We start from the raw sequence: 25,170 nt of genomic DNA on the forward strand, positions 1-25,170 counted from the left end.
TGGGGAGACTCATAAAATGGTAATAATAAACATTTACAAAGCGATTTAAGGCTTTCGAAAATCACAATCGCTAAATATATGTCCATGCCTAATATCCAATGGCCAAAAAGTGATTCATTTTTTTATAAATTGTTACAATTTTGGTATTTGTTATGCAGCAAACCCAAAGACTGTTGTGTACACTAGGACTTTATATAAAATTAACTTTAATGTGTGATATGAATAAAAATAAATACTAAAACGAATGATTTCTCAACTCAAATGAGTGGCGGCTTGGACCCGGAAACAATATTACATACGTCACCAACACATCACCACTTAACAAGCGGATATCACAATATCAAAAACACGCACACACATAAAGAGAAAATGCCAAAATCACAAAATTAGTGGTGAAATAAATGTATTCAAATTAAACAGCATAAAGACAGGTTAGATGCACCTTTAAACTCCAGAAAACAAACAAACATCTTAATGTTTTATAATCAAAACAATGATTTATAGTTTTGCCTAGTGGCGTATCGCCCACTCCGCCAACTGCAAGCACAACTCAAACAGACAAGGCTCTTTAAAACGACAGGGGGCGGTCAAAAGAAACCTACTGTAAAGTCAGACGGATAAACAGAGAATTAGGAAGTTTCCGGAACTACGTCATATCATTATTATCATTCAAGATTTGAATAATTTATTATAATGATTATAAAGATTTTTATAACCATTTAAGATTTTTTTTTTTTTAAATCAAACTTTGATGCATCACTTTTGTTCACATCTCTGACAGTTTTATCAATGAAAGTTAAATATTAATGACAACAGAACATGGGTTGCTCTACAATAATACTTTTCATTATGGAAAGAATAAAAAATAAAAGTACAATTACTAAAAATACTGAAGTTTTTTTTATTTTGCCGCTCCACAATTCACACATTACTGTTTGGCTAGTTTCTGTCCTCTACTTGTAAGCTAAAAAGAGAATAATAGTCCAACGTTCTTGTAAGAGTTGAAATATTGCAAATATTTTGATATCTTTGACAATTCAAAACATGAGCTGAAAACAGAGACTGGTGACTTAACAACCCAGCAGGTGGGAATGCGGGAAAAACTAGTTCCTGCTGCATTTGCATCTGAGTCTGCTGAAACTCGGCTTCATCCACCCCATCTCACATATGGTCATTTCAATGTTTGAATGTTCTAGATTAACCAAACTGACTTTAACTATCATGTTTGATATCATTTGAAATGTCTCAGTGCGATTGGTACAATGGTCTCATTCTCTCAGAAATAGACATAATCAAAACAATAAATATATAACTTCAGGCATCTTTTGAACCACTGTGAAGGGTGTGACTTTTCCCTAAGTGTGAATGCCTTTTGTTATTCACACCCCCTTCCTTGAGGGAATTCTTGGATTATTTAAGGTAAGGTCTGAGAAAGACTCAGGGCGATTCTGCCTAACCAGATCAGCCCATAACATGGCTTGTTCCATGTTATGTATATTTCAAAGTCAGGATATGCATCTTTTTAATCTTGGATTTATCTTTGATAATTTGATGTTTTGTATTGATCGTTTATGAATTGACTGATTGAATTTGGCATAATACATTTACCTGACTAATGAATTGTTATGTTTTGAATTATTCAAACAGAGTTCGTGTTATTATCTTTAGTAGATTGTGGTAATTTCATAGCACCACAAGCCCCTGTTTTGGTTAGTAGCTGACTAGAACACGGTAGACGGAGCATTGCGGCACGCTATACGATGTCTCTAGAGCTCCGACTAACAAACTGGCATTTATTCATGTATACTTAGGCTGTAAAAGGATATCTAAGGGGATAGTCCTTCACCCGATAAACTTATAATACTATTTAGATAGTATAGTGATTATTCAAAGTTACTACTAGTTTAAGTACGACTGGTCTGCTTAATTCTATAGTAATGATCATTATATGACTAAAAAGCTCTGTTTGATTTAGGAGGTAGCAGACCTATGGGGGCCGCATAAAAAATATCCTAATCTGAGTAAGTAGGGTTCTGCCTTTTTAGGATAGCGGTCAATCGCCACTGTTTAGTGACCAAGACTGACATGCTTGTGCTTAAGAAATTGTATACTCGGCCGGTACAAGATTCAGGATGTTATAGAGATCCCAATGAACGAGAATAACATAAAATGATGAACCGAAGAGAATATTCAATCATAATCTAAATTAATGTGAACGGAAACAAAATAACCTTCTCAATGTTTTATAATTGGAGTCAGATAAAACGAAGATAAATATATTAATATTCTAAACCACCTCATATTAAAATTGGAGTCAGATATGAGTTAAGTTTAATATAGATCAACATTGTGCACTGGAAAGGCCGAACATGCAGTGAACCTTCATCCACCAGTGGATACCGTCATTGGACCAACTGGCTGGACCCTACATTTTCCACCATTTTCACCAATAAAGCCTACACAGGGCATCAGTATATTGTAAACTGACAGGTTCAAATATTCTTTTCCAGTTATCAAAGAAATAATGTTCCTTAATTTTAGTTTTGTAACTATTAATTTGCTTTAAATTCAAAATTGTAACATATACATCAGTGCAAAACCTGTGAATGGTGAAAAAACATATTCTGTAAAATTAAAACCATAAATATAATAATAAAAAGTAATAAAAAAATAAAAATACTTCGATTAAAACAGAGAATCCCAGCAAACACACAAAAAGGCCCATTGTGTCTTCCTCATGGTCTACAGATTAAGTTATGCAAACACTTTTTTTTATGTTCTATTTTCATCCGAGTGGAGGCTGAGATGTGGAAGACGGCCTAGAATAGCTTCATCACTTGATTCAATTGACGCAACCGATTTCACACAACTGTTCCTCTCTCCTCGGCTGTGTACACAATTGAGCTTCAAGTGGGCTGTTGTAGCTTCCAGCAGTATCCATGGCAACAGTGGTCTTCTTCACCCCGGTCTCTGTCCCTGTCCTTTCTCCTAACACTTCTCCAATGATTCCCAAACCACAGGTCAAGATTTTCAGACACTGCGTCCAAACCAGACACAAAAACATTTTCAGCAAAAAGGATGTCCACAGGTTTCAGCGTTCTTCAAAATATATATATATATATATTTTTAGTTCAGCAGAATCAAGAAACTAATAAAGGTTTGGAACCAGTTGAGGTTGATTAGTACTGTAAATAGTGAGTTTATTTTGATTGTGGGGTGGACTGTCCCTTTAAATGCCATTTAGTGCACTGCATTCCCAACTAAATGGCCAGGAATATAATTAAATTAATGAACAGGATAGGATATTCTTATACTAATAATTGTTAATGTCATTAATATATTGATATTAATATTATAACATTAAAATTATTAAAAGTAATTACGGAGTGACGGATACTGTTAGCGCAACACGGTGGCTCATAGCAAGTAGGTCGCAGGTTCGAGTCCTGACTGTGTCAGTTGGCATTATTGTGTGGAGTTTGCATGTTCTGCATGTTGTGTTGGCGTGGGTTTCCTCTGGGTGCTATAGTTTACCCCACAGTCCAAAGACATGCGCTATAGGTGAATTGAATAAACTAAATTGGCTGTAGTGTATGATGAGTGTGTGTGAATGTGAGAGTGTATGGGTGTTTGTCAGTACTGGGCATCCCTGTCAACAATGGAATGTGAAAATAAGGGATCTGCCCACCATACATGGTACCCGTGGGATCCTCCAGATGAAATTCAAGGCTTTTTAAGACCTTTTCAATACCATTTCAGATGAAATTCAATGCCAACTTCGTACCCATTCCTAGAGAAGTCTGAGGGAAAAATGTCAAATCTGTATAATTTTTGAATCCTGGAAAATAATTATGTACAAGTGACTACTTTAATTGAATAAAACATTTTATTTAAATTGTAAGTTATATTTAATACATACGCAACAACGTAACACATTTGTATTTGTTGTTGAGCCAAAGTAAGATAGGATGTTCCTTGGCTGTGGTGTCAAAGCTTCTATTGCAGAAATTAGGACCTACACTTGGGTTCGGTTACAATTATCATGCCATTGATTCGATTCAGTTCAATATCTCGGTGCTTCACAGTGCATACACAGTTTTATATTGGGGGGGGGGGGGGGGGGTATAAACACACACACACACACACACACACACACACTCACACACACACTCACACACACTCACACACACACACACTCACACACTCACACACTCACACACCTGTAACAAGCTGTCTGTATAAACACACACATATACACAAAGGACAAAGCAAGCGACACACAGCATTACGCTCTCTTTTATTCACACAGATAAACACACACACACATACATACATGCTTGCTAGCTTGAGCGATTTTCCGACCCCTCCCGCGCTTTATTGGGAAATGTATTCCCGCGTCGAAAAAAATCTGGTCCTCTATCCAGAAGACCTCTACAGCCCTCTATCCAGAAGAATCGCTGTAACAGCCGAGAGAAGAGGAAAAAAAGTCACGGCAGCAGGTCAAATGGGCCACAGTGAGAGAGAGAGAGAGAGAGAGAGAGAGAGAGAGAGAGAGAGAGAGAGAGAGAGAGAGTTAGCTTTCATTCAGGAAAGGGAATCATGCCGTTTTTATATTTGTTTCAAAGTGAATTTTCACGCCTAAAAGCAAAAGCACAGAACAGACTCACATTTAAGAGACAAGGGGCGGCCCCTAGTGGCTCGGTTGTTTGGGTTGCATATAGACAGGATTGGCTCTTTAATGTTTATTGCCACCTTTCAGAGAAATACTGAAAATATGGGAGAAAGAAGGGAAAATACCTTTATGGGAGAGAACTGTAAAATACCGGAGAACCCCGGAAAAACGGGAGGGTTGAGAGGTATGGTACTGGGTTACAGCTGGAAGGGCATCCGCTGTGTAAAAAATATGCTGGATAAGTTGGGGGTTCATTCTGATGAATAAAGGGACTAAGCTGAATGAATGAATGAATGATACTGTTAGTTAGCAGTTCTAACATTCAAGTTTAAACTATGTTTGATAATTATTTAATTTTCAAGAAAACCCTAACCCTAACAGTGGGGAGTTTTCCTGACATGGTTTTTAAAAGAGTAGAATCTAGGAGTTCAAAATGAATTGTTTCTTCAATGCACCGTGATGCAGACAAGGACAATTTGATAACGGTTCAGTAATAGATCATAAGCGGTTATTATGTACTGACGTCATTTATCTCCTATGCGCGATGGCACGATAGAATACTATGGCAAAATAGGTGAGGGTGAGTAAATAAAACGCTCCTACTACCGTACTTAAAAACAGATAACTGTGCACAATATACTGCTTGTGAGTTTGCTGGACAGTCTTTTACTGAAACTGAAGATGGTACAGCACACAAGCTGCTATTTAACTACTAGGCAGAAAATGAAAGCTTTAAAACTCCATCTCTGCCTGCTGGCGTGTTCATGAAGGTAACTTTTCCTCTCCTCCTGTCTGTTAAAACGGATGCCTTTATAGCTGCAACCCATCACTGTGAAACACCTATACACACTCATTCACACTCATACACTACAGACAATTTATCTTACCCAATTGACCTGTACCGCATGACTTTGGACTGTGAGGGAAACGGGAGCACCCGGAGGAAACCCACGAGAACACGGGAAGAACATGCAAACTCCACACAGAAACGCCACCTGACCCAGCCGAAGCTCAAACTAGCGACCTTCTTGCTGTGAGATAATATTGGGATTTGAATCCATGAATGTGATTTTTAAACTGCTCATTTAAAGGAACTGGCTGAGCAAACTCGGTCTCTCTGCTCTGCGGGTTTCAGAATACTGAAGTCTCGTTAAAAATTAATGAGTACTGGTTGCTTGCATTTTCACAATTCAATCTTGCATTAATGTTGCAAGTAAAAAGGTTATAAGGAAAAAACTCAACTGGTAAAGCTTTAATTTCATGCCACTTCCATAAACTGTACTAAAAATATGAGTTTATTTCCCCGTTTATTCACACTTTGAATTGCATTATGGCACCTTGATTCGTCCTCCAACAACTTTTGATGATGGAACATTTGAAAAAGTCACTTTTATTGACGTTTTTATCATTTTAAGTGTTGCAGTATACTGTATGGATAAGTGTTGTTAATTATTGGGGAAAATAAAACTGCAGGTACTTTTTCTGTTATTTTACTGACTTATTTCTCTATATAATATTTCTAATGCAATATATTATTTCAAACTGCTAAAATGTCAATAAAAGTCACTTTGTTATACTGCACTGTTGAATTTTCAACATTAAAAGTGGAAAGAGGAGAGATCAAGATCCCACGATGCAATTCATAACATAAATTTACAGTAAAAAAAAAAAGAATTATAAAATAATTATAATATCAATAACTATAAAATCTATCAATAACTAAAAATATCAATAACTATCAATACTGAAATATTTAAAATGACATAAACTTGCTTTTGTTTAGTATCGGTACTGGCTTTATTCTCTCGCACTCTTAATTCATTAATTTTCCTTCAGCTTAGTCCCTTTATTAATCAGGGCTCGCCACAGAGGAATGAACCGCGAAATTATCCAGCATATGGAGGGCTTGACAATAAGGACTGCCCGATGGCCCGGGGTCAGCGCAAGAGACACTCGAGACAGTGGACAATATAGTGACCGGCCCGATCGGGCCAGTGCTGCTTTGTCACTAAAGTCTAATTTGACTCTTGACTGTTTGTCAATTGCATGCAAAAACAGTTTTAAAGGGGTCGCACACCATGCACTGCAAACCTAGTAGGGCTGCACGATTCTAGCTAAAATGTGAATCACGATTTTTTTTTATGTAAAATAAAGGTTAATATGAGTAGGCTATTGTTATTGTTAATTCTCAAAGATATCATCACCTTGGAATTATAAGGTTCTATCTGCTTTCTAAATGATTTTGAGATATTGAGCTTCAAAGTTTTTGCAATCCATATAGCAAAGTCTTAAAATGTAAACAATAAGTAGTGATTTAATAAGAATTTGTCAATAGCCCCTTTCACACAGTGATACCGGTAAATATCCGGAAAATTTACGGAACGACTTTACCGGTATATTCAAAAAAGCGCTGTTCACACAGGCGAGGACGTTACGGAATTTTTCCGGAAAAGAGCGTTCACACATCCATTCCAAAATACCGGTAAATTCTGACATCATTCACCACAAATGAGCTTTAAACGGCTGCGCTTGTATTTGTAAACATTTGACTAAATTACAAACTCTGTGGATGATCAATATTGTGAACAGCTTTCGCAGGATCACTTTCGCATTTCGAGATGTTCATAATATGTGCGTGTGCAGGCGCTCACAGGCTGTTTCATGGGCACACGCAAAGCTTGAAGGTAAACAAACAACGGCTTATCATAAGCATCTCATCGATGATCATTTACACAGTTGGCATTAAGAAGAACATATAAACGTGATCTGACTAACTTCTAGCAGCTAAATGTGTCTGGGAAAATATTCAAAGGCTTTTATTCTCATAAACCGCGCGGACGTAAATGCGTCTGACTGTTCTGATTGGCTAAAGCAGACGTCTTACGTCAGCACGTTCTAGACGTGCACACGCTTATTCCGGAAATCTTCCTTCTGCGTTCACACAGCGCAGCATTCCGGCAAATTGCCGGTAATGTTACAACTTCTCTTTCCGGAAAATAGCCAGAACGAATTTACCGGTATTTTCAAAAAGGACCTGTTCACACATACAACCTTTCCGGAAAATTGCCGGCAATTTTCCGGAAAGGTCTGTATGTGTGAAAGGGGCTATTAACTAAATTGACAAAAAATGTCAGACAGAACCTTATAATTCTAAAGTGATGATATGATAAAACAACACTAATAGTATTAGGCCTGTGTGTAGGTCTACTGTTGCTTAAAATGCAAAATTTTGTATAGCCATTATGGTGGACTTGAACAGACTTTCAATATGTCCTGTTTGTTAATTCACAGTAAAATGATGACATCAGAATACAACTATTCAAAACCATAAAGTTGATTTATTATGTTTAAGACATGTGCTTGTCATCCGTTATTGACAACATTATTAGACCATTTTTATCACTGGTAAAATTAGAATTTTGTCATTATCAGATTCCTCCTTGCATTATATTCAACATTATATAAGCTAGAGTAGTAGGGATGTAACGGTATCAGAATTTCACGGTACGGTAATACCTCGGTATGAATGTCACGGTACGGTATTTATTGAATCATTTACAGGAAAAAACAAAACTTATGAAAATACTCCAAAAAAGTGCCAAAAGTGTCAATGACATACAAATTAGCCATCCATCTGTAAGCTTTGAAACAGGAACTTCAATTTTAATAACAAAAAATATGAAACCATGTAAAAAAATTAAGTTTCAATTTAGTATTGTTGAAAACTCATAACATTCAACATTTAATCACTCACTCACTTAGATAGAGATGGGTTTAAAGGAAAATTATCATATAAATATAATCTGGTAAAAGCTGGTATCTCTGGGCATTTACAATGTCCCCTGCAACAGAAAAAAACCCTCTCATTTGGGACTGAGGTTTCTGGGACAAGAGAGATATGACTTGGCCCAGGTTGACAGCAGTGGGTAACGTTGTGCATTGTCTTTCCCCCACTTGAGAGGACAAACCATGAGTAAGATAGAGGTCTCATGTCTGCATCAATCTGAACAGTGTGCTGACAACACCGCTATTCAGTACGCGCACGACAACACAGCTGATAAGAACTCGCGCGACAACACCGATATTCAGTACGCGCGCGACAACACAGCTGATAAGAACTCGCGCGACAACACCGCTATTCAGTACGCGCGCGACAACACAGCTGATAAGAACTCGCGCGACAACACAGCTGATAAGAACTCGCGCGACAACACCGCTATTCAGTACGCGTGTGACAACACAGCTGATAAGAACTCGCGCGACAACACCGCTATTCAGTACGCGCGCGGCGACAACACCCGCTTTAGAGTTTTCCAGCTCTTTTTCATCCCCGCTTCTAGCAGCACACTCCATTTCCGCATGACTGGATCTGTAGCGACAACAGACCGCAAGGGATGATGGTCAAGCATGGGCTGATGGGAATTGTAGTTTTCGCTACCTCCCGTTCGCTTCATTCGCCTGAGCAAATTTTCTCAGAAGACCTATAGATTTACCGAGTCATGCGACTACGGTAATATCGAAAAAAATTAACATTGCGGTATGACGGTATTTACAATACCGTTACATCCCTATAGAGTAGCTATACTGACACTGTAAAACATTTATTTTCATGCACAACATTTTGTGTTCGCTATGAAAGAAAAAACTGCTTGTCATAATCATAACTCTAAAATGCGATTTGATTATTTAAATGATGTGCGCACAGGTTTCACCTTCACTTCCGAGCGCGCCTCATGTCTGCTGTCACTGTGAGAAAAAACACACAAATGCAAATCAAACCTCCCGCACGGCCCTCAAACGATCGCTCTGTGCAACAAACTAAACGTTATTTACAACTTCATTACCTGTTATTCACAGCCTATGCAGGTTGTGTTCACTAAAGTAGGCGTCATGCATGCACATGGTAGTAAACAAACAGATCGTGGTCGCGAATACATCATTACATGAAGACAGAAATGACATTTCTGGGTGAATTATACCTTATAAATATAGTATGTGACACTTTTAACGCCATTTGAAGGTGTTAATGTTACTGTAAAGACTTGTGCGACTGCCTTGCTTCTCTCCTGACCTTAAAAATATAATTGGCTGAATCGTAGAAAAGCTGAATTAAGATCGTGTGTAGGGTCGAATCGAGATTGTGATCTTTTTTCGATTAATCGTGCAGCCCTACGTGCGACCAGATTGTTCACCGTATGCACGGATTCAGAAGACATGCACGCAGAATTCATCTTTGCACCGAAAAACGCCATTGCTTTAAAGCCGTCAAGATCAGTCGATTCATCAGCAGATTGCTCATATGTCAGCTTATAAACAGACCAGCTGATCTTCACAGCTTTAAAACGCTCCAGCGTAGAGGTCTGCATTCCCGTGGCTGTCCCGCGGGCGCCTGACCAGATTTCTACGGCGCGGGTATAAATTTCCGAATAAATCACGGGAGAGGTCGGTAACGGGTTTAATTTGGGACGGGAGCGGGCTGTCTAGCAATATCGCTCCCGACTCCCGAGTGAGCACGCGTATGTATTTGTGTAAATGAAATAGCGCGATGCTGTGTTTAGCTTGTTTGTTGCAGTGTGTGTGTGTGTGTGTGTGTGTGTATGTATGCGCACGCGCGAATGAGAGGTAGGTAGGTAGGTGTGTGTGTGTGTGTGTGTGTGTGTGTGTGTGTGTGTGTGTGTGTGTGTTGGTGTGTGTGTGTGTGTGTGTGTGTGTGTGTGTGTATGTGTGTATGAGAGATAGAGAGCTTTGCCTCATTGCCTGTGTTTGTGCTTGGTGCTTATGAGTGTGTGTTAGAGGGCGTGCGCGCGCGAATGAGAGAGAAAGCTTTGTCTGTGTGTGTGTGCTTGGTGCTGTGCGTGTGTGTGTGTGTGTTTATACAGACAGTTTGTTATAGGCTGTCTGGACTGTATAACTGGGTGATTTTTCGGTTTTGTTCTCCCCCCGCTCTTTAGCGGGATCGGGCGCGGCGGATAGAAAACGGGGCGGGTCGGGCAGCGGGACATCAAGTGCTTAATATAAGCGGGAGCGGTCGGGTTCAGGCTAAAACCTGGCGGGTGCGGGCGGGAGCGGGATTCAAAATTTAGTCCCGCGCAGATCTCTACTCCAGTGTCCCTGTATCTGTGGTTACACTCAGTAAACAGCAGTGAGTTCAGTGAACTGATGACCTTCACGGCCAATCATAGTCATTTCTGTTGAGCACAATGGCAAATCAGCGCTGTTTGAAGTGCTCAACAGGGCTGAAATGTTAGCAGGAAAATTACGTTTTTAAAATTTCAGTTCCAATTGGTATCGAATTCCAGTATCGTGACAACACAAGTGTGTGAATGAGAGACTATATGGGTGTTTCCCAGTGGCGTGTATGGGTGTTTCATTCCGCTGTGGCAACCATTGATAAATAAGGGACTAAGCCGAAGGAAAATGAATGAATGAAGTTAGTAGTGTGGCTACTGTTAATAAAGCCACAATGCTAGACATCAGCAGGTACACATAGTCCTCCAGGACACGATTTTAAATTACAAAAGCGTCATTCATAAATGCCCCCATCTCACGCTCTCATTTATGTCCGTTCAGGTAGATGGCCAGTCCCTGATGGGCAACTCTGAAAAGTTGATCACCGACTAGAAGTGTCTGGCCGCTCTGCTCTCGTTGTGAGCCATCAGATAGCACTTTAATAACGATTAAACTGGGTTATTACAGGTTGAGAGCTCTGGGCCTCTCGTGATTGTGTTAACTACACGGGGACCCCGGAGAGTGGTGAACACTTCATCAAGTCCAATCACTGTGCAAAATGAGCTGAGCTTTCAGTGTCTCTTTCACTCGCGCTCTCTCAAAATACCACCATCGCTGTCAGACTTTCTCATTTTCTTTCAATATATTGTCATCTTAAGAGTCCTCGCAGGACCCAAATCCTGCTCTTCACGTATATTAAACATCAAACACGGACGAGGAGGAATCGATTGTAAGAGATTGAGAAATGTCATATTACAAAGCTCCACAAACCCCCTCGGAAAAAAAAAACAACAGACAAGGCCTCTTTTGTGACCAATGAAAAACGCATTGTTGCAAAAATATGTTTTGAATATATAATAACTGTTTTTAAAGAGGACCTATAATGCAAAAATCACTTTTATAAGGGGTTTAAACACAGTTATGTGGCAACATGTGAATAAAACCAGCTTCTAACAGTAAAAAATAATTAATTATATTATTTAAAAATCACACTTGATATGAAAGTCTGCAGAAACACTTTGATTGATATTTTCCCATTGTAGGTGTCATCAGAGGGAGAAAGCCCCGCCCACTAGTGATGATCTTTCTCTCATTAGCATAGGACGTTAGTCTTGTTTTTGAATCTGCCTCTATGCTGACACATAGGCATTTGTAGCTCCGCCCGCTTTTGAAAAGAGCACAATCTCATTTGAATTTAAAGTGACAGTCACCAAAGTGACACTTAGGATCAAAGCCTAAAAGTGGCAGATTCAAAGAGATTCAAACATTATTTCTGTAGTAGTTTGAGCTGAAATTTCACAAACACATTCTAGGGACATCAGAGACTTATTTTGCATGAAAAAAGGTAAATATTTAATTTATAAAATTTATACAAGTGATTATGTAGACATATAAAGGATACTAAATGCAAGTAAAGTGTCTACTTAAACTTTTTAACCTGTTAGCCAGCACTCAATTTTGGGGATTTACACCTACCTAATTTTAAATAGTAACAGTTCCTGACTCTAGTAAGCTACAAACACAAATTATGTATCATTGGAAAGAAGACACTTTGAGCTTTATTGTGGTAAAAGGAGAAGTTACATGTGAAAAAATATAAAAAGTGAAAATCAGCGCGTGCTCTAACCGAAACTCCCATTTTATGCAAACCCTTCCCTCTTTCAACACTCGACACTCCCACTTAAACAGAGCCAGACACACCCACTTTCCTAACCTTTTTTCAAACTAGAGGTGTGAAACAGGGGGGGTTCGTGGCCCTTTAAATAAAAGTTTAGATTTGCTCTGTCATGTGTGTTACATATTGAGTAACATTATTTTGACAATGCTAGTGTGTATTTTTCCAGTGTGTGTTGTATCCTCTATTATCTGTCTCTTTCTCTCTCTCTCCACATGAGCGGCGATCAGGTGGAGCTGTGAGAGGGGCGGCGCTAGTTATAAAAGCACGCTGTTGACGCTGCTTGTCGAGTTCTCTTCCTGTTTCCCCTCGCTGTTGTGTGTGTTTGAGCAGATCGCTCTGAGTTCTCTGGGTGGCAGTGATATCTTTCTGTCTGAAACCTTTTTCCAAAGTAATCTGGTGAGATACTCAGTTAAATACGATAATATGACGGTAACTTGCATTAGCGGTGGCTTATTGTTGAATTCCTTTCTACAACCCTGTTTCAAGTCATCTGGTGAGATACTCTGTTAAATACGGTAATAGGACGGTATTCTGTGTTAGCTGTGGCTAAATGTTTACTTACTGCTGAATGATCAAAGGAAAGGCCCTTTTTCTTTCGTCCCGTTTTCTCTTGTTTAATGGATAGTTATGGAGGGTAGAATTGTATGTTTTATTTACGGAACTTTATTTTCGGTTAAGGTAAGAAATTTAATATTAGGTAGCCAACCTTGTTTTGTTTGTTGTTTTGGCCTTTTTGTTCCCTGATTCTGATACCGAAATATTTGTTTAATAAACCTGTTATCCCTTTTGACAACTTAGCCTGTGTGTGTAAGTAGGGCTGTGCAACTAATCGAAAATCTGATTTCGAATTTGGCTTCAAATGATTATGAAAATTCATTAATCGAGATAAACGATTATTACATCATATATCGCCCCCTTTCCAGCTGTACACATGTGTTGCTCTTAAATGCGCGAAAGACCACATGCTTATGTGTGTGTGTGGCACGCAAACACAGTCAGAAGCATGCGGCCGGTCAGCATTCGGTCACATTCGCACACTGAGACGAGCGCAGGCATCTAAAGTCATCTTAACACGAGTGCTTTAATGGTCAAATAGGTGTCACACGGTGTTTAGTGATTATTTTTATTAACCCTCATTTGTGTTATAAACAAACGAGTTGAGAATCAAAAGACACGTGAAAGAGAAACCATTAAAGTGACAGTGCGAAATCCTGCCGTTTGTTTTTATCATTAATCAAACAACAAAGGAGAAAATCCCTCTCTGCTCTTGACTGAAGGACTTTTGTAGCTAAAGTGTTTTTCTTACAGTGAAGATGCTTAAAGCACAGTTTGTTTCATATTTGTATTCTATTGTATTTATTTCTCTCTCCTTTGCAGAGTGGAAAATAACTGTGTGTAGTTGAAGTCAGAATTATTAGCTCTCATGAATATTAGCAACCCTTTTCCTGCCCAATTTCTGTTTCATGGAAAGAAGTTTTTTTTTCCAACTTATTTCTTAACATAATAGTTTTAATAACTCATTTCTAATAACTGATTTCTTTTATCTTTGCTATGATGACAGTACATAATATTTTACTAGATATTTTTCAAAATACAAGCATTCAGATTCAAAGTGCGATTCAAAGGCTTAATTAGGATAATTAGGCAGTTCATTGTATAACAGTAGTTTCTTTTGCAGACAATCAAAAAATATATTGCTTAAGGGGGCTAAAATATTGACCTTAAAATGGGTTTCAAAATATTTAAACCTACTTTTATTCCAGCTAAAACAAATAAGCCTAGAAGAAAACATATTATAGGAAATACTGTTAAAATTCGTTGCTCTGTTAAACATCATTTGGGAAATATTTATTTAAAAAAAAAAAATTCTTAGGAGCGCTAATAATTTTGACTTCAACTGATAATCGTTTTTAATAATCGTGATTAAAATTATGACCAAAATAATCATGATTAGGATTTTTCCCAAAATCGAGCAGCCCTATGTGTAAGTGCTTGGGGAACAGGAACGGTTGCATCCGCTACGTAACAATGTGTTAAGTTTTCAGCTCCTATACTCTCAAAATAATTCTGCAGTTGTACAAAATAAGCAAAATAGCAAATAGCAAAATATAGCTCTTTTGCTTTGATAAAAATATATATAATTTTGACATTCTGTCTGCTCCTGCTCATAAGGTTAATTTGATTAAGCTTAAATATTTAACAACCAGTATTTGTTTTTTTTTAACAGTACACAAAATATAAATATCCACTTTTTGTGTTTTGACACTTTCAGTGTTAAATTATTTATGTTAAAATAAAAGAAAAAAATCTGACCCTTCATAATATTGTTTTTTTTATTTTACAATATAACAAAACAAATCTGTAAAAACTAAAATAAATTATTATAATGTTTTCCAACTCACAGCTTAACGTCGCTTTAAAGCTGAGAATGCAAAACTTTTGCTGCCAGCTGAAACTTACAGGCATGTCAAACTCGCACAAAAGATAAAACAACAAACATTAAGAGTTAAAGATGATATCTTTTCAACCAGTCGATGTAGCAAACTCCCCAGGTCAACCATCCTTTTAATGCTTTAAAAAACTCCAATCCCACTAAATCCCTTTAAGAGTGATCTGATGAATCTATCAACGATAAAATTCCCTTTCTAAAAAAAGAGGATCTGTTTCCAATTAGACTTTTCCTGCACTCAGTCACCTGCGAGAACACCGTCCTCTGAAGAGCGTTTGTAGTGTAGATGATCAGTTCAGATTTAAATAAATGTTTCACGTAACAATTACAAAGAGGCGCGAAGCCGAGCCGTAACTCGGGGAGATTTTCCTCAGATGTAAATTGACTGTCAAAGGCGAGCGGAGATGAGAAGGCTTTCTCCTCCGCGTCCAACCCTCCGCCTTTCTTTCCCAGCCTTTGTATTCCAATCACAGTCTTTCACCTGGGGTTTCGACTATATCTCCACCATCATTTACAGGCCGAGCTGTCGTACGTTTCATCTGAGAGAAGACAGAAAGTTAAAAGAAAGCTCAAGGAACGACGCCTTTCCTCAAGTCTGCCTTTCCACCACCACCAACACCCCTCGTCAGGGTATGCAGTTGCCATAGAAACAATGAGATGATCTCAAGATGAGGAAGGGCTCCTCGGCTTTTTTAATGATGCATTAACAAACAAACAAAAATCACTGCGATCGTACCCCTTTGACCCGAACCGCCGTCCTCTTGTTAGCGAAGCAGGATTGCTCACTCTTGGAAAAATCGCATTAATTGCAATCTGTAATGATTTGCTCCGCCACGTCTTCTTCTTTTGGTTAATTAACTGCTCGAACAGCTTGAGATCAACAGTAGGCCTACGAGCGCCCACTGAAGTCATTTACAATCAGCGCGCATCCTTTTCAAAACTTTTAATTAGTTAGTCTCCCGTTCCCCAATACAGAAGCGTAGGCTTAATTCCGGGCCTCGTCGTGTATCCTAAATCTGAGCATATATGATCCGATAGACTTCGCGCAAGTGATCCATTTAAGGTCCGCTTGTCATTCTCTCTCCGCAGCAGGTAAAGCGTTTATCGACTTCGATTTAATTAGCCTCGCTGAATTCAAACAGCGCCGACTCCAAAGTCCACAAAAAAGTGCGCTTCTTAATCAGAGCAAAATGATCCTGCGAGGGTTTTTCAACTGGAGTTCGGCGGGGGGATTTCTATGCACCATCTTCATTTAGATGTACATTTGCTTTTCGGTGTCAAACTGTTTGACTGTATAGTGTATATACCGTCTGACTGGAAGTCTTAGAAAGGTCTCAGCAGGGGGAAAATTTGCTGGATCATTTTGGTGTGTATCACATTAAACCCTATTAAAAGAAAGTATGGTAAATTGTTTCCAATCACTTTCTCTGAAAATAAAATGTCAACAAAATGGATGAAATGATGTCTCATCATTAGTGTAGCAGATGCAGTTGAAGTCAGAATTATTAGCCCTCCTGAATTATTAGCCCTCTTAATTTATTAGTCATCCTGTATACTTTTTTCCAATTTCTGTTTAACAGACAGAACATTTTGGAAAGAACATGTGGACTTATGTTCTCCCCATGTTCACGTATGTTTCCTCCGGGTGTTCCAGTTTTACCCACAGTCCAAAGACATGCAGTATAGGTGAACTGAATAAGCTGAATTAGCCGTAGTGTACTGTATGTGGTTGAATTGGAGAGTGTATGTTGCGGCTGGAAGGTTATCCACTGTGTAAAACATATGCTGGATAAGTTGGCAGTGCATTCCGTTGTGGCGACCTCTGATAAATAAAGAGACTAAGTTGAAGTAAAATGAATGACTAAACTAATTTCTAATAACTGATTTCTTTTATCTTTGACATTATTACAGTACATAATATTTGACTGGATATTTTTCAAGATACTTTTTAGCTTAAAGTGACATTTAAATGCTTAAATAGGTTAATTCTCAAGTTAAATTCTTATTTTAAATATCGTATTGAATATTGCACATTTTAGCATGGTATTGACTATTTTTCTTCAATTTCGCACAGCTTTACTTTTTAGTGCAAACACTATCTGACAAAAGTCTTGTTGCCTATTTAAGTTTTAGGAAAAATAAATAATAACTTGACTTCTTGATTATTTGTTATTAGAAGTGGCTTATATGAAACACCCAGTTCATCAAGATTCTTTGGATTCATATTCAATGCCTCCTCCTTAATCTTACCCCAGACATGCTCAATAATGTTCATATCTGGTGTCTGGGCTGGCCAATCCTGGAGCACATTGATCTTCTTTGCTTTCAGGAACTTTGATGTGGAGGCTGAAGTATGAGAAGGAGCGCTATCCTGCTGAAGAATTTGCCCTCTCCTGTGGTTTGTAAAGTAATAGGCAGCACAATTGTCTTGATATTTCAGGCTGTTGATGTTTTTATCCACTCTGTAGATCTCTGCACACGCCCATACCATGATTTTTTCTTTACCAAACTTGACTGATTTCAGTGGGAATCTTGGGTCTATGCTGGTTCTAATAGCTCTTCTGCCGTATCTGTGATGATTGGGATGCAGTTCAACAGATGATTCATCTGAAAAATCTCCCTTCTGCCACTTTTCCAAATGATCAACTAGAAGTCAAGTTATTATTTGTTGCTGTTACACCTGGGATCAATGACAAGACTTTTGTCAGACAGTGTATGAAGTATTGTTACACAAAGTGACATTTTAGTGAGTGTCTTCTAAGTTGTGTTTTAATAAACACTCTAAATGCTCTGTTGCTTGAATACAACCTTGTCATCTTTGTCCGATAAATCTACACGGATATCAATAGGCAAAACCGCTTCACGCTATCAAAATGGAATAATGCAAAATTACGGATTTCTCACAGTTTGTAGCTCTCAAATATTATTAAATACCCGAGAGTTAGGACTGCACAATATTGGAAAAATCTAAAATTGTGATTTTGTTTTGTCACGATATATATTGCAATATGAATATGATTTCACCAGATGACTTGAGTTTGGAAATATTTCATTCATTTTGATTGGGATGATCAAGCGCATCTGCAAATAAAAAATAAATTTCAAGCAAAAATAAATAAATAAACATTCTATATAGGTTTCTGTGGATTCCAACAATATTCAAGTACAAAAATTGAACAATTGAATGTAAAAAAAAGTAAACAGTAATCTAATCCTGCAATGTGACTATTGCAGATGCACACATTGCAATACAGGTGCTCAAACGATATATTTGTTAGCCCTTCTAAGTGTAAACATCCTGATTAGAGATGCGCGGTTGGCGGTTATAGCCGCGGACTCCGCGGATAAACCGCGGATCGGGCGGATGACGTTACGAAAAAATAATATTTTAATTAAATTCGGGCGGGTGGCGGGCGGTTGTACTGTTTTTATAGGCATAGCTGGCGCACCAACGAAAAAGCCTAGGACTGACTTCACAGAATGCGAGGAGGAATCGGGTACACTAATTCTAGATGAAGTACAGAAGTATTCCTCTACAAACTTCCGTATAGACGGATCAGCAGAGGAAAATCTACTTCCTTTTGGGAGAAATAAGGCCAGTCATTCCCACGACTACAGCACCTTGCCAAGAGAATTCTATGCATTTCAGGAACAAGTGCTGCGAGCGAGCGCTCCTTCAGTGCAGCAGGGCGCATTATAGTGGCTATGCAGGCGCTCCCGTCTGAATCCTGACACTGTAGATGCTATTTTATTCCTGCATTGTGCCAAGAAAAAATCAAACTAGACCTAAGGTCAGGCATATTAAACCAATTAGCCTATGTTATTTAGGCTACACATATGTTCAATATAAACTTTTGAGTTCGGTCAGCTGATAATTTTACGTTCATATTGGTTTAGCCTATTCTATTCTAGACATGTTGGCCTCGCTTTTACGTTCCGAGGCTAAGGTTATTTTGCCAGAATTTCTTTGTCGCAACTGGCGTAGTATTTCGTTATGCTTCAAGTTTAAGGGGAATGGGGACAATCCTAAATCCATGGGTTATTGGGGCACTTGTCATACATGCACTTAGCCTGGTCAGACTTTATGTTCGCTCAAAGAGGGATGGCATATCTATTTTTCTAATTTAATTTCTAATTGTGGGGGTGACTGAGCCTACAAGGTTTAGGCACGATATGACGTTTTTATTAAAAAAATTTTCAACTGTTTGCCAAAGCATGCGACTATAGCCTATGCCTACATTAAGATATTTATGTTAATATTTTTTTTACTGCCTGTTGTTTCTTTTGGCATATAAAATAGGTATTGTCTGATAGAGATATCAATAAAGGTTCATCTTGTCGCAGAACTGGTGTTGTTTCCGATTTCTACAAGCTCAATAACATCCACAGCAAAAAATAAAAAATAAATAAATAAAAAAATTGTCGAAAAACTGTGCCCATTAATTAGATGTGCAAGGCAATCAGGTACGTTTTTGGGGTTGCTATGGACAACTACAAATGTAAACATTATTAGGCTATAATGTAAATGACTTATTATTCTATCTATTTACTAAAAAATAAAGTAAAATAGGCATTTAGTAGTAGACTAAATAGCAGCATGTTGAAATGATGTGTCAATGCGTTTTCTATTAGGCTACAATAAAAAAAGTTGTATAGTACAGTGCGTTTAATTTAGGCTATTTATTTACTTTTGTCCCTGTGCGCCGATTGGAGACGGAGTTCACTGCTGATATTCTGAGAGCTCGGGTGCTTCTCATTTCTTATTTGTGCATCCTCGTTTCCTTTCCTTGCTTTCTTTCCTCGTCTTTCCACCCCACCGGGATATGAGGGAAGGACGCAAGGAAAGACTCAAGGACCGAGGAATCGAATCAAGTGAAAAGACACGTCCTCGTATCTTTAGCGTCACTTCAAAGCGTCGTCAATTAATGACTTGCACGTTTGGATTAACTGCATGTCTACATTAAAGTCATTCTCTATTCTATAATGATCAATAAAGAAACATTCATTTAATAATAAAAAGGAATAAGCCATTCAAATAAAGAGCCCAATCAGCAGATGGCAGGCGGGTGCGGTTTTAAAAATTGGTCAAAAATGTTACTGCGGATGGATGGCGGACGGATGATGAATTTTGTCATGCGGTTGCGGATGAAATAATAGCCCATCCGCGCATCTCTATTGTGCACCTTTGTTACCAACCAAGTTTGTTGACGTCATTATAACGACACAGATCACTCTGCCTATTCATGCCAGAGTCCCGCGGAAAAAAGTGATTAACAGGAAGTAATTGTTGGAAAATAGGAATCATTTTTTTATTATTTTTGTCTCTTTTTCTTTTAATCTAACAGTTATTTGTATTGGTCATGTAAGAGTCATATAGTAATTGAACTTCTACTGTCTTATGGGTTTTCTCCGGGTGCTCCGGTTTCCCCTACAGTCCAAAGACATGCAATACAGGTGAATTAAATAAGCTAAATTGTCTGTAGTGTATGTGTGTGAATGAGTGAGAGTGTGTGGTGTTTCCCATTCATGGGTTGCAGCTGGAAGGGCATCCCCTGTGAAAAAAATATGCTGGATATGTTGGCGGTTCATTCCGCAGCAGCAACTCCTGATTAATGAAGGGACTAAGTGGAAAAGAAAAATGAATGAATGAATGATTTGGTTATGGGTAAAACAAAGACCATTTGGGCCAGGTAGTTGACGGTAGGCTACAAATATTTAATTAACTATGAATTCATTAATTATTCATAAGCCACCTACAAAGACGATGCCATCATCCATGTCGATGTTTCACATTAGACATTGTACGATGGCAAATTGGTCGACATCACCCAACCCTATTATCATGGTAACAATTTGTCCTATTTGTTAAACGTTTTCAACCTAAGCATTACATAACCTGATCTTTTTCCGAACCAAACTCCTAATAAAACTCATAAAAGTCATAAAAATAACAATCATAAATTTAAAAGTATTAAACGATACTATAAAAAGTAGCTTTTTATAAGCTAAAACTCATTGTTATTGAATAAATAATGAATTTTTTTCTCATAAACATCTCATCCCCTATACTGTGCTACATATGATATAAAGTGGCTCATCCTGCAATATAATTCTGGTCCTTCCTCCTACGCCTACAATAAAAGGATCATGATATAACAGAGCTAAATCTGCGAATACTCTACCTGACCCTTTGGTTATTCATTTGCTGCTTTCTTAATCCTTTGTGCTCATTGTCTGGCCAATGTCAACCGTATAGCGGAGCAGATCATTTCCATAGCAACCGTGAATTCGGCATACGCTCCAGCACATAATGCAATTCTGCCGTCGCCGTTCCCTGGAGGATTACATAAAACAGCGTTTGTCTTTCTGTGACGCTTTCATATGCGAAACTCCCCGCGACACGCTTTCCCTCTCCAAAAAAGCTGCAGCAATGTAATAAAACCCATTGAAATCTGGGTCAGCATTGGACAAAACCATAGCTGCTCTATTGATTCAACAAATTAAACTATGACTCCTGTAAAAGGCCTTTGATCAGACGAAGTGGATTAGATTTCAATTACGAAGGCCTTACGACGTGCCATTTGAATATAAATGCAGCGGGATAATAATGGGGATGAGAGCGGTCCGAATGAGGATTCGGGAGGAAGATTACAATTGGGAGCTGGGGATGCATTTCTCTAAAGCGAGAGCCAAAAGGTCTCATAGCTAATTGCTATGGAAATACCTTCCTACAATATGAATGAGTCCGAGGCCGCGGATCCTTAATCAGCAGACCGACTATTCCCTGCGGTGTTTAAAGACACCGGTACGGCGGGAAATCACTGAAGCTCGACTCTGAAAACTTGGCAGGCTGTCACTGCTGCAGACAGTTAATATTTTGGAGCATTATGCAGTCGCTGTTTAAAGCGGGCTGAAACGCTCTTCAGAAATTGGTTCGTCGGAGCCTTGGGGGAAAGAGTTGTAGAGCAAATATTCACCGCTTTTTGAAAATGCCCTGCAAAAAGTGCTGCGAGTCAAAGCACGCTAACCTTTACTACGCATTATCAGCTGCATTCAAATGAGAAGGCCGACTGACTGCTTGCAAAGGCGCTGACCTTTCAGGTAGACCAACGCCATCCATATTTAAAGGATGAAAGTGTGACATCTATAGCAATGTCGGCGAAAGATCTCAGGATGTGTGTGAAATACTAGTACTGCTGCATTTTCCGTTTGACCTACTAACATCCATTTCCATTACTGAAGCTCTGACATTCACAAGTACGCTTGGAAAGAAGTTAGCAGGAAATCAAACTGTACTGTATTTACTTGCTAAATGCATGTTGTGGACAGGCTACATGAAAAAAATTGTATTCATTTACAGTAAATGAGTGTTTTGAACCATACTACAGTAAAGTGTACACTACCTGAGAAAAGTCTTGTCGTCTATCCATGTTTTAGAAACAACATATAATTACTTGAATTCTAGTAATCATTTGGTATCAGAAGTGGCTTAATAAAGGGAAAGGCCTCTAGATTACACTTATTTTACCAAAGGAAAATATGATCTTTTTTTTTTTTTTTATTGAGATATTCATTGCATTGCTTTGCACAACATTACAGCACGTTACAGTATCTCAAGTTTTTTTTTTTTTGCAAAAAAGAAATAAACAAATTAAATATCACACACATAAAAATAAGTAAAAATTCAAAACAATAATAATATCTGTAATAGAATAAAATAAAATAGTTAAGAGAGAAAAAAACAGAAAAAAAAAAAAAACAGAATATCTAACCCCTAAAACCCACCCCACCCCTGGGACTGAAGCTTATGCAGTACTGTTGGTGTGACCTTCACCATCTGGATTTTTAATCTACGCTTTCAAGATAGAGGAGAAGAGGAGACCAAATTTTGTCAAATTTTTTCAATTTCTTTGCCATAAGAAATCTAATCCTTTCCAAATGTGCTAATTTAGTTAATTCTTCCAGCCAAGATCTAAATGATGGGGATTCTGTTGATTTCCAAAACCTTAGCACCAGCTTCTTTGCCACAATAAGACTGTAAGACAACAGTTGCTTTTGAGAATCCTGAAGTGATCTAGTTTTGTCTGAAATTCCGAATATAACCAAAAGTGGGTCGAAAACTAATTCACAATGTAAAATTTCAGATAGAATTTTAAATATTTTAGCCCAGAATGGGATCAATTTAGAACACAGAGCATAACTATGTAAGGGAGTGGCTAAGTCAGTCTTGCATTTATCACAGAAGGGAGAGGTATCAGGAAAAAGTTTATGTAGTTTTGTCTTGGTATAATGGAGCTGGTGTATAATTTTAAACTGAATGAGACAGTGTCCATACCTTGATTTTTAATTAATTAAGACGTAAAGTCTGACTTTGCTTAGACAAAAGTCTTGTCACTTAACAGAAATATTGTACAGTATAGAATATAAAGTCATGCTGCAGTAGAATCAGAATAAATATTGTGTATGACTCCCATGATCTTGGAGGACTGCATCCATACATCTCTGCAATGACTCAAATCACTTATTAATAAAGTCATCTGGAATGGCAAAGAAAGCGTTCTTGCAGTACTCTCAGAGTTCATCAAGATTCTTTGAAATCATCTTCAACGCCTCCTCCTTCTAACCCCAGACATGCTCAATAATGTTCATGTCTGGTGTCTGGGCTGGCCAATCCTGGAGCATCTTGACCTTCTTTGCTTTCAGGAACTTTAATGTGGAGGTTGAAGTATGAGAAGGAGTGCTAACCTGCTTAAGAATTTGCCCTCTCCTGTGGTTTGTAAAATAATGGGCAGCACAAATGTCTTGTTACCTCAGACTGATGATGTTTTTATCCACTCTTCAGATCTCTCGCACACCCCCATACTGAATGTAACACCAAACCATGATTTTTCCTTTACCAAACTTGATTTCTGTGAGAATCTTGAGTTCATGCAGGTTCCAATAGGTCTTTTGCAGTATTTGTGATGATTGGGATGGAGGTCCATTCATCTGCAAAATCTACCATCTGACATTTTTTTAAAATGATAAACTAAAAGTCAAATTATGATTTATTGCTCTTACAACCAGGATTGACGACAAGACTTTTGTCAGGTAGTGTAGATTATAGTGACAAATTACCTATTTTTAACATGATTTAGGAACCATTTACATGGCTATAGTATATTGATTTAATTATTTCTTTAATTCTATTATTTATTTTATAATTATTTTGTCTCCTTTGGTGTCATTGTCCATGTATACCTTGCTTTAATTTTTAGTCCTAATTAGTTCTGTATTATGACTGTATATAACAACTCAATGTTATTCATATATAATATGCTTTTTACAAACATTTGTGTTATATGGGTGGGGCTGGAGGTAAGGTTTTGAGTTTCTTTTTGAATTAGGTTAAATATAATTGTAATGTAATGTAATGAGTGTATTTATATAGCGCATTCATTGTGTATGGCCATACACCCAAAGCGCTTCACAATCATGAGGGGGGGTCTCTCCACACCACCACCAGTGTGCAGCATCCACTTGGATGATGCAACGGCAGCCACAGGACAATGGTGCCAGTGCGCTCACCACACACCAGCTACAGGTGGAGTGGAGAGACAGTGATAGAGCCAATTCGGTGGATGGGGATGATTGGGAGGCCATGATCGTAAGGGCCGATAGAGGGACTTTGGCCAGGACACCGGGGTTACACCCCTGCTCTTTCACGAGAAGTGCCATGGGATTTTTAATAACCACAGAGAGTCAGGACCTCGGTTTAACGTCTCATCCTAAAGACGGCGCCCACTGACAGTATAGTGTCCCCTTCACTTTTACTGGGGCATTAGGACTCACGCAGACCACAGTTTGAGCGCCCCCCTGTTGGCCTCACTAACACCACTTCCAACAACAACCTAGTGTTCCCTAGTGTTCTCCCATCCAGGTACTGACCAGGCTCAGCCCTGCTTAGCTTCAGTGAGTAACCGGTCTTGGGCTGCAGGGTGATATGGCTGTGGCAAAGAACTATAAAAGTAATAGAACTTCCAAGAGAACTTTTATACATGCTCCCTTCCTTTGTTGTAAGGATTTAAGCAGTACTCACAACCTCTCAGATTCATCAGTACAACTACAAATCTCTCGCGCTCTGACTTTTGCTACACATCTCCC

The 25,170-nt window shown here is 38.4% G+C and overlaps 1 protein-coding gene across 1 annotated transcript in view; it reads right to left on the minus strand.

Moving 5' to 3' along the window:
• klhdc8a (kelch domain containing 8A) overlaps positions 1 to 25,170 on the minus strand; it is a 49,194-nt gene that overhangs the window by 18,566 nt on the left and 5,458 nt on the right. The window lies entirely within an intron of this gene.

This window comes from Danio rerio, chromosome 11, assembly GCF_052040795.2.
Source record: "Danio rerio strain M-AB ecotype USA chromosome 11, GRCz13ab, whole genome shotgun sequence".
NCBI classification, from domain to species: Eukaryota; Metazoa; Chordata; class Actinopteri; order Cypriniformes; family Danionidae; genus Danio; species Danio rerio.